The sequence below is a fragment of the Microcaecilia unicolor genome, chromosome 5 (genome assembly GCF_901765095.1).
Source record: "Microcaecilia unicolor chromosome 5, aMicUni1.1, whole genome shotgun sequence".
Taxonomy (NCBI): Eukaryota; Metazoa; Chordata; class Amphibia; order Gymnophiona; family Siphonopidae; genus Microcaecilia; species Microcaecilia unicolor.
This window is the reverse complement of record NC_044035.1, coordinates 117,620,351-117,633,581: the sequence shown is the minus strand read 5'-3', so window position 1 is coordinate 117,633,581 and position 13,231 is coordinate 117,620,351. Positions and strand designations below refer to the sequence as shown.

Sequence of the window (13,231 nt, the reverse complement as noted above, 5' to 3'; positions counted from 1 at the left end):
CAGAATTGGTTTGAACTGCATGAAAATGGGTCATAGCTGGTCAGAACTTGTTTGAACTTTGGAACAGTATGAAGAAGTCTTATCCGGTTGGAACCAGTTTAAACTAGATGGAACCAGATTGAACCAATCAGAAGTGGGTTGAACTGGATGGAACTATTTTGAACAGGTCAGAACTGGTTTGAACCCATTGGAGCTATGCTGTGATAATTGGACTGCAGAGTGGAAGCCAGAAGGATGTTCTTGCAGTTAGTTATTAGAATGATATTAAGGCAGAGAACTCTTTGAAGGGGGAAGAAAAGTAGGGGGACCAGGGAGGGCAAGCAGTGCCTTGGCACCAGCCCTATAAAAGAGGAAAGTGAGAATAAAGCTCAGTCTACCTGTGAGAAGGTCAAGGTGAAGGACACTGGAGCCAAGTCTGCGCCTACAACACTAGATTGAAGGTATGGGACTTTTTGTTTATTTTCCTGTGGGGTTTGTTTTGTGGTGTGTTGCTATTAGTGTGTGCTCATTTAAAAAAACTACCACAGGAACACTTACTAATACCTATTTTCTAGGCAGTAAGGGTTCCTGCGTTATCCATGCACTAACCAGTTAGCATGTAATAATGTAGATGTGCTCACTGGTTAGCAGCGAAATGCACACTTTCGGTCCCTGACAAGTCCTCTAAAATAAATAAACAACCAATATAAAAGATTATTTAGCGCACAGTTAGCACACACACATTCTCAAATTACCACATGATGGTATAGTGCATCCTGCAGTCTCCATTTTTTTCTGCATTAGGTGCACAGTTGTGCCTTATGCAGCTTAGTAAAAGGACTCCTAATATGGGTGTTCATTGCATAAACACTGGAACCAGGACACCTCTCCCGGTGCTTGCTTGCTCTTTTAATGGCCTGTATTTGATTCTCCACTCTATTTTTGTGCTAATTCCTCAGTTGCTCTAATTATATTTATTTATTTCAAACACGTACATAATACCTACTGGCCCCACAAGACCATCAAAGTGTTTATAACATTAAACCACTAAATCATCTCTCTCCCCTTCAATCTGTTCAAAAGTTTCTTGTGTTGCTATGTGCAGCTCCTCAGTATCTCTCCACTCTTATCTCCCTCTATACTTCTCCCCAAGAACTCTGTTCATGGAGTAAATCTTTCTTATCTGTACCCTTCTCCTCTACTGCCAACTGTAGACTCAGTTCCTTTCATCCTGCTGCACCATATGCCTGGAATGGACCTTCGGAGTCAGTGTGTCAACCTCCATTTCTGACCATATTCAAATCTAGGCTAAAAGACCACTTTTTTCAGAATGCTTTTACTCCCGACTCCTATTCACCTCTTCAGTACCCATGTCTGTGTTGTTCATTCCCACCATAAGTAATTCTCTAATCCTTTATTTGTCCTTTGTGTCTATCTCAAATAAATTGTAAGCCCTGTCGAGCAGGAACTGCCTGATATGTGTTCAGTCTTCACAGTGCTGTGTATGTCTAGTAGTGCTATAGAAATGATAAGAAGCAGTAGTAATAGAATAACATTAAAAACTACAAAAACCTATTTCCCACAACCCATCCAGAATAACCCATCTTAGCTTTTTTTTCTTGCCCCATTATCATATTTTTTACCTTCCATGTAGTTCACTTGACAACCTTGCATTAACTTCCTATTTGTTTGTTTTAATCTATTTCCTTCTTGGTATCTGTTTTATGCTCTCCATATTTAATCATGTATCCTACAACAAAGATACAATATGCTTTGACTAGCAACTTCCTCAGGTTCCTTTATGCTTGAAACACGCTGGACCCAGCTTCTACTGAGTTACCCTATAGTTTAACGTCTCTTTCCCCCTCTATCTTGTCAAGCTATCATAGCAATAGGGCTCAGCCAGGCTTTCTCACAGCCATGTACCCCAACCCAGAACATTACAATTCTGCAACTGTACAATAGCCAAGACCTCCCAACCCTTAGAGGTTGTGACCACCACCCAGGCCAGAAGCAAGATTTGGAATTTAACAGAGGTCAGAACTGCTACTGAGTCTTGTCCCACTTGCTGATTTATTGTTTTAACTTAACATCCTTTTGGACATAAGTGTAGGTGAGGATATGTGCAACAGTTGAAACTGAAGAGCCATCGTTATACGGACTGGCCACAGAACATGGCATTCCTGTTAATTTTCCTGGTATCATTAGCCATCAAATTCATTCTATAACACTGGAGACAGAATTCTATATTGCGTTCTAATGAATGGTGGAACCTAGTTTGTGTTACTTCCAAATATGAGCAGGCTGCTGCTTAATGTTATAATTGTCTATCATCTTGTAGCAAAAAATGGATTCTTTGTTGAACTATGTGGAAGCATTATCTGTTTAATGTTTATTAGAGTGTGGCTGGCTGCTGCAAAATGTTTCCATTTTTTCTATTCTCTTGTAGTTATGAACACTGGAGAACATCTGTAAAGATATCTGAACACTAAAGAATTGCTTCTGAGCCATGGGCTGGTTTCATTACTGTTACTTACATGCATTGCCATAAAAAACACCAATAAACACAGATAAGTGTACATTTATATCTGTAAGAGGCAGTGAAGCAATGAAGCACTATTCCACTTGTAACTGGAATAGTGCATAAATATAAGGGGGCATTCATGAAGCATGAGGGGGCAAAGGAGGGGCTGCCACTTAAATGCGCAACTTACCGAATGCTGTAATTTATGCATGCCTTTGTTGTATTTACATGATCACAGTGATGTCAGGTCTATGGCTGGTGTAACTGCTGGCACATAAATGTTAGGTGTGCTGATACCAGGTTACACTAGTATTCTATAATCAGCACATAACTGTGAGCATATACTTTACAGAACATAGAACATTATGGCAGAAAAAGACCATACAGCCTATTTAATCTACCCATCCAAACCACTGCCCGGTTGATGGGCTGTCATTTGCAATAACATATCCCTTGCTATTGCATGTCGCTAATAACCAAAAGCAACTGGAAACCATCACATTTTTGTGTTTTTCGTTGAACAATGAGGGTGTGCACTTGTTTGCAAATAGTGTGTACTATTGGGAAATAGGATATACTATATCAGAAAGAGTGCAATTTGCTGATAGTGGAACCATCACACGTGTGTATACCCTTGTGCATGGGTGCAATATTGGGAAATAGCTGCACTCTTTACAAAACAATGTGCCTTCTTTCTATTTGCAAAACATTGTATATTATTATCAGAGAACTGCTTTGCTCCCATGAGGACATGAGAAAAACACCCCAGATAAAATTAAACTTCCCATAAACGACACAGGAAATGACACAAAATAAAACTTTTCTAGCTGCCTACCGGTAGTCTATAATACCTTCCTCTCCCTCAGAGATCCTGTGTGTTTTTCCCTTGCCTTTTTGAGCTTGGATATTTTTCTTGTCTGGGAGACTGTTTTATGCATCCACCACCCTTTCTGTAAAATACACATTTCCTCTCCTACACCCTTCACTCTTGCCCATCTCTACCTACTTATTTCTTTTTATTCTGATATACTTATTTTTTCTTCATCAATACTCTTTAATCCCTGCTACTATGTAAACCGCATTGAACCTGCTCTGAGTGGGAAAGCGCGGGGTACAAATGTAATAATAAAATAAATAAATAAATAAATTACTCTTGAGCCTATCCCCTTTCACCTTCATCCTTTGACCCCCTCAGTTTAGAGCTTCCTCCCTAATGAAAGAGGCCTATCTCCTGTACATTCATACTTTGGAGTGATACTACACATGCTAAGAGTAGGTGGGCACATGATACCACCCTTGCTCATGGTAGCATGGAATGGGATTGGTAGCATGGAATCATGATACTATTTGGGATTCTGCTAGGTACTTGTGACCTGGATTGGCCACTTTTGGAAACAGAATATTGGGCTAGATGGACCACTGATCTGTTCCAGTATGGCTATTCTTATGTATGTGTAACCCTGGTCTCCCTCACAAGTCCTGGATACTGGCTAAGCTCTCTGGTCAGGCACCTGCTTTACTGAGCTGGGCACAGGGTATTAAGCCACTTTCTTTATTAGTTCCCTTTTAATCTCTAAGCAAAATGACTTCACTCGCATTCCAAAGAAACTCTCCACTCCAGAGCTTGTATGAAATGTAACAACTTTACTTGAATATTGCAACAGGCAGATATCCGAATTTCATCTTATTCACTTAGCAAATAGTCTATATTATTGGTAGAGGCATTTAGAACAGTCTGTGTTATTGGTAGAGGTCTTAATAAGTGAGCTGATATTCTCTCTGAAAAATCCTGGGGTATTTATTGTGTCCAGTCCTCCCATACCCATCCTTTCTGGTAGAACAATCCAAGGCTTCCTACTCTTCCACAGGCAAGCATTCCGCTGAGCTTTTCCCCTAGTTGCTGGACCTCCTCAGGACCAAACCTCCCTGTCCATCCTTTCCCTCTCAGAGGTGCACTTCTTTGAGCTGCTCCCTATGACAATAAACAGGCTTTTCTCTGCTCTATTCCCAGGGGCTTTACCCATTCTATCCACCCAGAGCTATCTTCTGGGTTACTGCTCTTCTAGCAGAAACTACCTTTTTAGTCAGTCTTAGGTTATTGGGCCTGACCAGGATACCCCCGCTCCTCATGGGTCCTGGCAGGGGTGAGGACAACCAAAGACCATTTGATCTATACTGATACAACTTTTATAACATTGAACTTCACCTCACGTATGGCATCCCCTGTCACTCCACTCCTGATACCTCCTTTTTAGATTGGGTTCTTCACCCCCCCCCCCCCCCATTAACACTATCCCTACCTCCAGTGAATCTGGAGAGCTCCTAATACCAATCTTAGTAATCCCCTGGGAAAATCCATCTAGTTGCCTCACTTCCTGCTTCCCAAGGGATTAAATACATTAATATGGGCATTATTCTTAATGGAAATTATTTATTTGAGTATTTATATACTGTTTTATACAATGCAGGTTTACAAAATTAAACATATATAAATCTTCAAAGTTAAATAAAAACAATTACAATAAAAAAAAACACAATAAAACAGAAATCATAAAACTACACTATAGACATACAAGGAGAGGCTTTTTCCAAAGAATGTCCAAATCAGAATTGGAGCGTCCCACTTATAACGTCCAGAAAAAAAAACGTTCATCTCACAGCCATTTTCAAACAGGAAAACATTGGGGTTTCCTGTTTGAAAATGAACAGCCATTTTCCAAAATAAAACATCCAAATTATGAGCACCACAAACCCAGAGACAAGGACAAAAATTGTCACACAGATGTCCCTGCAGAGGAGGGGCAGCCTAGTGTTCAGTGCAGTGGGCTTTAATCCAGGGCACCCAGGTTCATATTGCACTGCAACTTTGATATTTTAAATGGCGAACCCTCAAGAGACAGGGAAAAAACTACTGTACCTGAATGTGAACCACCTTAATAGCCTTCAAACTTGCAGGTGTTTTTAATATTTAGGTACAGTAGGCATATTTCTGGTTCTGAAGGGCTCACAATTTAAAGGTTAAAAACAGAAAAGAGAGTTGAAGTGGAATTTGAACCTAGGTCCCCTGGTTTACAGCCCACTGCACTGACCACTCCTTCAGACCTACTTGCTGCTGTGTGCAGAATGCCCATAATACCTGATGCAGTCTGGAAGCTTTGTTTCCCTTTCTGGTGTCACTTTCAGGGGTGAGGGAAGGGGACAGTAGCCACTGGAGAATTAAGGAGGGGTCACACCTTAATCCCTTCAGTGGTCATCTACTCAATCAGAGCATCTTTTTTATACCCTGGATGTGATTGAAACAGATCTAATTTAGGACACCCTTCTTTTTTGACTTGGACCTTTCTTTCTGATCAATTATTACTGCTGGATGTCCTAAATTTGGGCCCTCTCTAAACATGTTCCCTTGCTATTTGGATGAACTGCAGTGTAGGCTATCCAAACTTTGCCTTTTGAAAACCACATTTGGACATTTATTTTGCAGATAGACTTTTTGGGGTACTTTGATACATTCATCTTCTTTGAAAATGAGCACCATTGAATCCATCTTGTTGTTGTCACTCTTACCACCACCATCATATCAAATAGGTTCCATAAAGTCCCAATGCCATATGCCCAACCACACCTTAAACCACATATCCAATTTCATTAAAAGTTATCTAATTGCAAAAAAATAGCTTGCCCAAATAAATAGGCTTTCAGTTCTTTCTTAAAAAGTGCAATGTCAAATTCCACTATTCAAAAAGCAGAAGCCAAAGTCTCTGCAAGATGGATGTTATGGAGTGATGGTATTGATCAAAATGGGTCTATAAATCTTCAAAAGAGTGTACAAATAAAATGGAGCATTGCTACATAAAGCTTTATGGATCAACATTAACATTAAATGTGATCCTAAACAATATAGGTAACTAATGTAAGTAACCTCCTGACCCCTGGCAGTACCTTGAGATTACTGCTAGGTGTCATGGGCACCATTTTGGAATTTGGGATTGGCATAAACAGGAGCAACTGGAGACCACTCTAAAGACTCACGGGCTCAGAGAATAATGTGAGCTCTTGGGCCACTGCCAATGAACGGCAGCAGCAGGCAAACCTTCCAACCAGGACTGGACTAAACAGGCAGGACTGGAACCGACTAGAAATGCAATAAGCACACAGACAGGAACGGGATACACAGGAGCTGAGTTTGACTAGGCAGGATTGGAACAGACTAGAAGTGCAATGAGCACACAGGTGGGAACAGGGTACACAGGAACTGAGCTTGACTAGGCAGGACTGGAACAGACTAGAAGTGCAAGAAGCACACAGGCTGGAATGGGGTACACAAGAGCAGAAGCCAAGTAAAGCTAGAGGAAGGGCACTCAAACAGGCCGCAAGGCCAAACTGGAACCCATGCATAACGGCAGAAGGCAAAAAGAGAAGGCATGTACAGACAGGCAGAAGCAGACTAGACAGAACTCTAGGCAAGGCAGGCTAGGAAGAACACTAGGCAAGGCAGACTAGGCAGAACTCTAGGCAAGGTAGAACACAAGGCTGGGCCACATGGCCACTACTCTAGGCAAGGTAGAACACAAGGCTGGGCCACATGGCCACAAGGGTAGAGGGAAGTCACACAGAAGATCAAGGCTGTGCCACACAGACACTCAGAAACAAAGAACAGAACAAACAGACAATAACCAAGGCAAAAGTGCTAACCCTAGAGCACAAACAAACAAATAAGAACCAAGGCAGAAGTGCCACACAGGCACACTAACTAACAAAAGAAACTAACAAAAGAAACTAGGCAGAAGTGCCTACACTGGCAAGGAAACTAGGCAGAAGTGCTACACAAGCATACCAGCAAACATGGAGATCTCTGGCGATTGCAAGGCCCTGAATGAATGTCCTCACCTTCCTTATGAGGGCCTTCCTTCACTGATGATGTAATGAATACAGGAAAGTGGCTTGAAACACACAGAATACCAGGGTGAGGCTTGAAGCCCACAGAACAAGTGGTAGCTGAGACAACAATGCAAGGAAAATACAGACTGGAGCCACCTCTGAAGCTGACCACTGGAAGACAAGATGAGACTGAAAGTGGAGTCACAACCACAGTCGTGACAACTACTAGGGAGCTTGGTAAGAACAAGGTGGGGGGGGGGGGAAGTCTGCCATGGAGAACTTGGGAAGCATCAGTTAATGCAGATAATGAGGAGGCAGTTGTACTTTAGGATGCCTGGGGGAGCTCATGACAGGTTGTTCAGGTGGGTGGATGAATGTGGCAGGGGTGTCAGGGAAGCCAACAGGGGGTTTATGTCAACCCCATAGCAGCAAGCACTTATGCACCATTTTTTTTAATAGCAAAATGGATTCCCTTTGTACAATGGGGAATACATGTCAATATTGTAAGCCTGCCCTAACCACATCCCTCTGACAAGTAACAGTGGTACAGATCATCATGTTTAAATCATGGCTTTCTAAAACTGCATTTACATGTGCATGACAATCAACATATGTAAAAGTCATGATCTACACATGATGAACCCTCTAAAATAAGGACCATAATGTTTCAGGCCACACCATTTATCAAAGAACCGTATTTCTTTAATTCACTTGTTGAAAATTTTAATACAACCACTGGAACACATACATAAGCAACTACAGCCAAGCAAATTGTTAGAAAACAGTAACAGATTATTTCTTGTGCTAAAAGCAAAATCTGATATCTAGGAAAGAGCACTTCAGTTCTTTATATAATTCTTCAGTAACATTCCTAATTATGTATGAAAAATGTAGCTGCACATTGCCACTTAGACAATTCTCTATACACCTCACACTTAATGTACCATCTGCTAATCTGCGGTATTTTACCATTATTGCTGAGTTTTGAATAAAATTCATGACAGCAGAAGAGGAAGCAATGCACTAAGGGTCAGATGCACTAAATATTTTTCCCATGGAAAAAAAATGGAAGAAAGTCCTTGGTATATCTGGCTCCAAATTTCACAATTTGAATAATTTTAGGTTATTTGCCTTTTTCCAATTACTCGCACTTTGATTTAAAGGATTATTATCTTGTGATTGGTGGAAAGTCTTGCTTCAATAATATCAGGGCTATATTGTTCAGAGTTTTTACTCCTGGCAGAATTACCTAAAGAGAAAGGGCCCCAGCAGATGATTCAGATTATAAACAGTCATTTTCCCCTCCTGCCTCTATTTCTCTCTGTTTTTAATTCTAATCTTATTTTATATTGGAAATTCATTATTATTCCTTTGTTGGAAGCAAAAAAGATAGCTTGGGACTCAAATGATGGATAAACCTTAACACAGATCAATGAGCAAACTGCAGGTGACAGAGAATCTATCCTCAGCAGTCACAGAAAGTAGTCCTAAGGTCCAAACTGAGTAATTTGTAATCATGTATGTGTAAGACCTTGCCTTTCTGTTTGGATAGAGAATCTATCTTGGACAAAAGCTGGAGCCAAGCAGTCAAGTTAGTAGCCACTATGGGGCAAAAGTAGTACCTTTTGGCAACTGGACTTTGGCTCTATACTGGATAAAGATTATAGTCTCCCAGACTGTTCATCCTGGGCCTGTACACTAAGGGCCAAATTCTATATACTACACCTGAAAAATCAGCACCAATTAAAGACATTGTTAGCGTGATTCTATAAACAGTGTGCACAACTTAATTGAACAAGCTAATCAGCGCTAATAATTGGGAGATAAGCAATTATCAGCACTAATGGGCAATAATTAGAATTTAGGCGCATATCCAATTCTATAATGGATTGTGCCTAACTCCTATTCTGCATAACAATTTGAGGGCATGGTTAGGGACTGTTCCTAGATTTTATACGCATTGATACTAAATCACGCCTGAATGTGCCTAACTTATGCACCAGTATTTAGACCTGCTTATAGCAGGCCTAATTGCAGCTGCCTACATTTAGGTGCACCTTAGTGCTAAGCCCAAATCTATAAAGGAAGCATATCGTTATAGAATCGCGCTAAGTGCGTCACATTCTCATTGCTGAGTTTTAGGCGCTACTTATAGAATTTACCCCTAAGACTTTTTTTCTAATAAAACTGAAAGAAAACTTGACCACACAAGCACTTGACCACGCAAGCACCAGATCCCAATGAGCTAAGCTTGTGCCCTATACAACTTGCTCACTGGTGCCCCTGCCCACCAATGAGAGAAGACTTTGGGCTAGGAGCAAATTTTGCATCCCTCTAAAATTGTGGCCTGCTTGCACAGCTCTTGGTATGACACTGCATATGCCAGCCTACTTCTTACAGTGTACCACAGGTTACACGTTAAATTTCACTGTATGAACAATCTGCTGGTACACAACTATTTCTACCTTTAAATAAGAATTATATATCGATTTCTGGTTGAGTTCTACTGAAATTGTCTGGTTCTACTTTGATTATCTAGATATTGTGAAAGAGGAAAAGATTGTATCAAGCCATGGGGAAAATGAGAAAATTAAATACATGGATATTAAAGTTAATGTACACTATTGCTGGCACAACCATTATTCATGACTTCTTTATCAAGAATTGTCAGGGGATGTATAGGCCTAAGGAGGTATATCTGGGTATGTGGATATGGATATATTCATAAGTACATAAGTATTGCCATACTGGGAAAGACCCAGTTACATTCAAGATGGAATACTTTCCAGTCAATATTCAGCCAGCGATGGTTAGCATTTTTTAAAGCAATAACTGTGGTCAGCTAAATTAGCCTTGTATGCTTAGTGATAAGCCATGTCCGGGTACCAGCATTGAATATCCAGGTATGACTGGCTATATCTTGACAGTTGGATCTTATGTGGAAGCCATTTTGCTGCCAGAGTTACTAGAGGTAGGAGTGTGTGGGAGACATGTCCAGCACAGTGTCAAACATTGAAATGCTGTCAAAAAACTGACCTCCTAAATTTCTACTTTATAAACACTTAAGAATAGAAGCCCTAGTAATACTTTGGTAAATTAAAAAAAAATGTTCACTGCAATTTCCTCCATCAAGTTCCAAATGTTAGTCCATACAAGAAAGTGACTACATACTGGAATAAGAATAATGAGGCTGCTAACTTATTATACATTTCCAAATGGGTGTCAGCTATAAAAGGTGTGTAGAGGGTCTTATAAACATTTTCCATGATATACAGAACCTCTGAATCACATTTTTAACATAGGCTATGACAGGTTTTTTTTCCTGCCAAGTTGGCTGAATGTCCACTGGTTGTAAATTTATCTTAGTTTCAAGTTTGAGTGAATTGAGCCCATTACAAAGAAAAGAATTCTACATTATGTATGAATCCTTTGAGCTGTCCATTGAATTTGCAACTGTATTTCAGTCAAACATTCGAGGATACTGCTATCCTGAGTATTAAATTCAACAAACCCCCAACTGCCTTTCATTTCTTCTCCATGAAAAATTATGAGATGAAAGCAGTCAAGACAAAATGGCAAGGCTTAGCAAAGGAGTAAGGCAAATGTCAGTTGAAAAATTACTCTTAAAAGAAAAGAGTTTGGGCATAATACGGTCGATAATCCAAAGCAAACACAGGAAAACAGAAAAGTACAAATAGCTTTGGGTTTTTTTTTTTCATTTTCTTTTTCTTCAAAATTTAGATTGTTTTTATGGTTTTGCTGTCAGTTGCCATTCTATTCTTCCAACAAGTTTCATCCACTTATAATTAATTTCCCATAAAGTTTACTTTGTCTCGCTTCACCTTGTTTTAAATTGCACAAGTCATAGATTCTGAAATTACATTAAAGACAGCAGAAGGCAAGAAAATGCAATCAGCCTGTCAGGTTTGCTAGACCTCTGAGGCAAACGGGCTGGTTGAAGATCAGTGTCAAAGAAAGAATGCAATAATTCTTTTCAAATTAAAATTCCTTTATCGCATCCTAATATGATACTCTAAAATATACTTTCTTTGCTTTCTCTCAAGTGGATAACAGATTTGGTGTATAAATGTGTATATATTTCAAGTGTATGTGAGCTGGCAGTGTAGGATAGTTCAGAACACAAAGCAAGAAACCTTCAGTTCAGCTCTTGGTTTACATTTTGCTTTTGTCACTTACAGTGTGACCCTGAATCAATCACTAAGGGGCTAATTCATTAAAGCAAAGCAATTCATGCTACTGTGAACATGGTTTACTGTGCATTTTTAGTAAATCAACCACATTGAACATAATGGGACCAGTGATCATTAACGTACATGTTAACCATGTTTCTACTAAGGGGCCCTTTTACAAATGTGCACCTAATGCTGGTTAAAATGGTATACCATAGAGAGCACTCAAGCATCCTGTGGTAACTGTGTGCTAACCCTGCACTAATATTTTTTCAAGGGACAGAGAGTGAGCATTCCTGTACTAATTGTTTAGTGCAGCTACATTAACTAATTAGCATACAGATAGTGCATGAGCCCTTACCACCAACAAAATGGATGGCGGTAAGTGCTCACACAGTAAATTCTTTTAATGGCCACATGCAAATGGCAATATTAGTGCATGAAAGAAAATATATAACAGGTACTCAAAGAAATTTCTTATAGCAAGTACTCTTTTTTGTCTTAGGAGAAAAAGGCCTCGAGAAGCCCCTAGACATATAAAAAAGTCAATAGGGGGCTGGACTTCCTCATCATCGGCCGAAAAACCTCTTAAAATCTTTCTTAGTAGTTCTTAAGCAAAACTTGTATACTTGGCTAATCAATATTTAAATAGACTTAGCTCAGTAGAGAATCGATTTCTTTGTTTCCTTAGTTGACTTTGACTGTGATATTAGCGCATGTCCATTAATACAAAAAATACAAAATAGCCATTTCTATGGCTGCGGTAAAAAAGGTGTTAGCAGACGGAAAAGACCATTAAGGCCACTTTATATTGCAGCTTAATAAAAGTGTCCCTAAGCTACCTAGTGGCCAAAATACATAAGCACATTTGCTGCTGTGTACCTAAAAACACATTTCAAAAGGAAGCTAACCAGAAAGAACTGCAGAATTTTCTGTAGCACCCTGTGGATGAGTAGCCTAGAAGTTAGAGCAGCAGGTTGAGAACCAGGCCATTCAGGGTTCAAATCTTGCTTCTCCTGTTGATACTACTTGTGATCTTAGGCAAGTCATTTCACTCTCCATTGATTCAAGTATACTTTAGACTAGGGGTTCTTAACTTTTTTTTTGTTCCCTCATACCCCCTTCTTAACCTAAGTGTCCACTAGTGACTACTGATTGCTACATATGTCACTAACTGTTAGCCACTAACAGTGCTAACTGAGATTAACATAGCTAAAAATTTCAGTAGTACACAGTTATACTACCAATAACTGTCTTAATAACTGCCTTTACTCTGCCTAGAAAGTTTCAATAAATTGCATCAGATTTCAAGACCCTTCTCCACATCCTGTTTAACTTCTTATCGCACCTCTTGGGAGTGCAGGCACCACTGGTTAAAACCTCTGTCTTAGACTTAACTCCACACAGGATGGTACGGTAGTTGCATTCTGATTATATTAAGGGAAATACTGGGTTTTCGGTGCTGACTAGTGGACTCTGGTGGTAACTGATGGATGAGGAATGCTTTGTGGTCTTCTTTATTTATGTTTATTGTTATTTTAATGTGAGCGGGTTTATAGGTGAGAACTTTTTTTCCCAGGGTTTAAATTGTTGAAGACTCTCTTCATCAGCTCAGTGCAAACCCTCTGGAAGTAAATTACAGAGCATGGGAGATATTTCT

The 13,231-nt window shown here is 39.8% G+C and overlaps 1 protein-coding gene and 1 long non-coding RNA gene across 4 annotated transcripts in view; one reads left to right on the top strand and one right to left on the bottom strand.

Moving 5' to 3' along the window:
* LRMDA (leucine rich melanocyte differentiation associated) overlaps positions 1–13,231 on the bottom strand; it is a 2,054,983-nt gene that overhangs the window by 309,757 nt on the left and 1,731,995 nt on the right. The gene's annotated exons all lie outside the window — the stretch shown is intronic.
* Positions 1–13,231, top strand: part of LOC115470234 — a 102,095-nt gene that overhangs the window by 39,436 nt on the left and 49,428 nt on the right. Inside the window, exon 1 of one of the 3 annotated variants that reach the window (XR_003942146.1) lies at positions 8,777–8,862. The exons of the other annotated variants lie outside the window; for them this stretch is intronic. This is a non-coding gene — a long non-coding RNA (uncharacterized LOC115470234). Of the gene's footprint in view, positions 1–8,776; positions 8,863–13,231 lie in introns of those variants that run through there. 3 annotated transcript variants of the gene reach the window in all.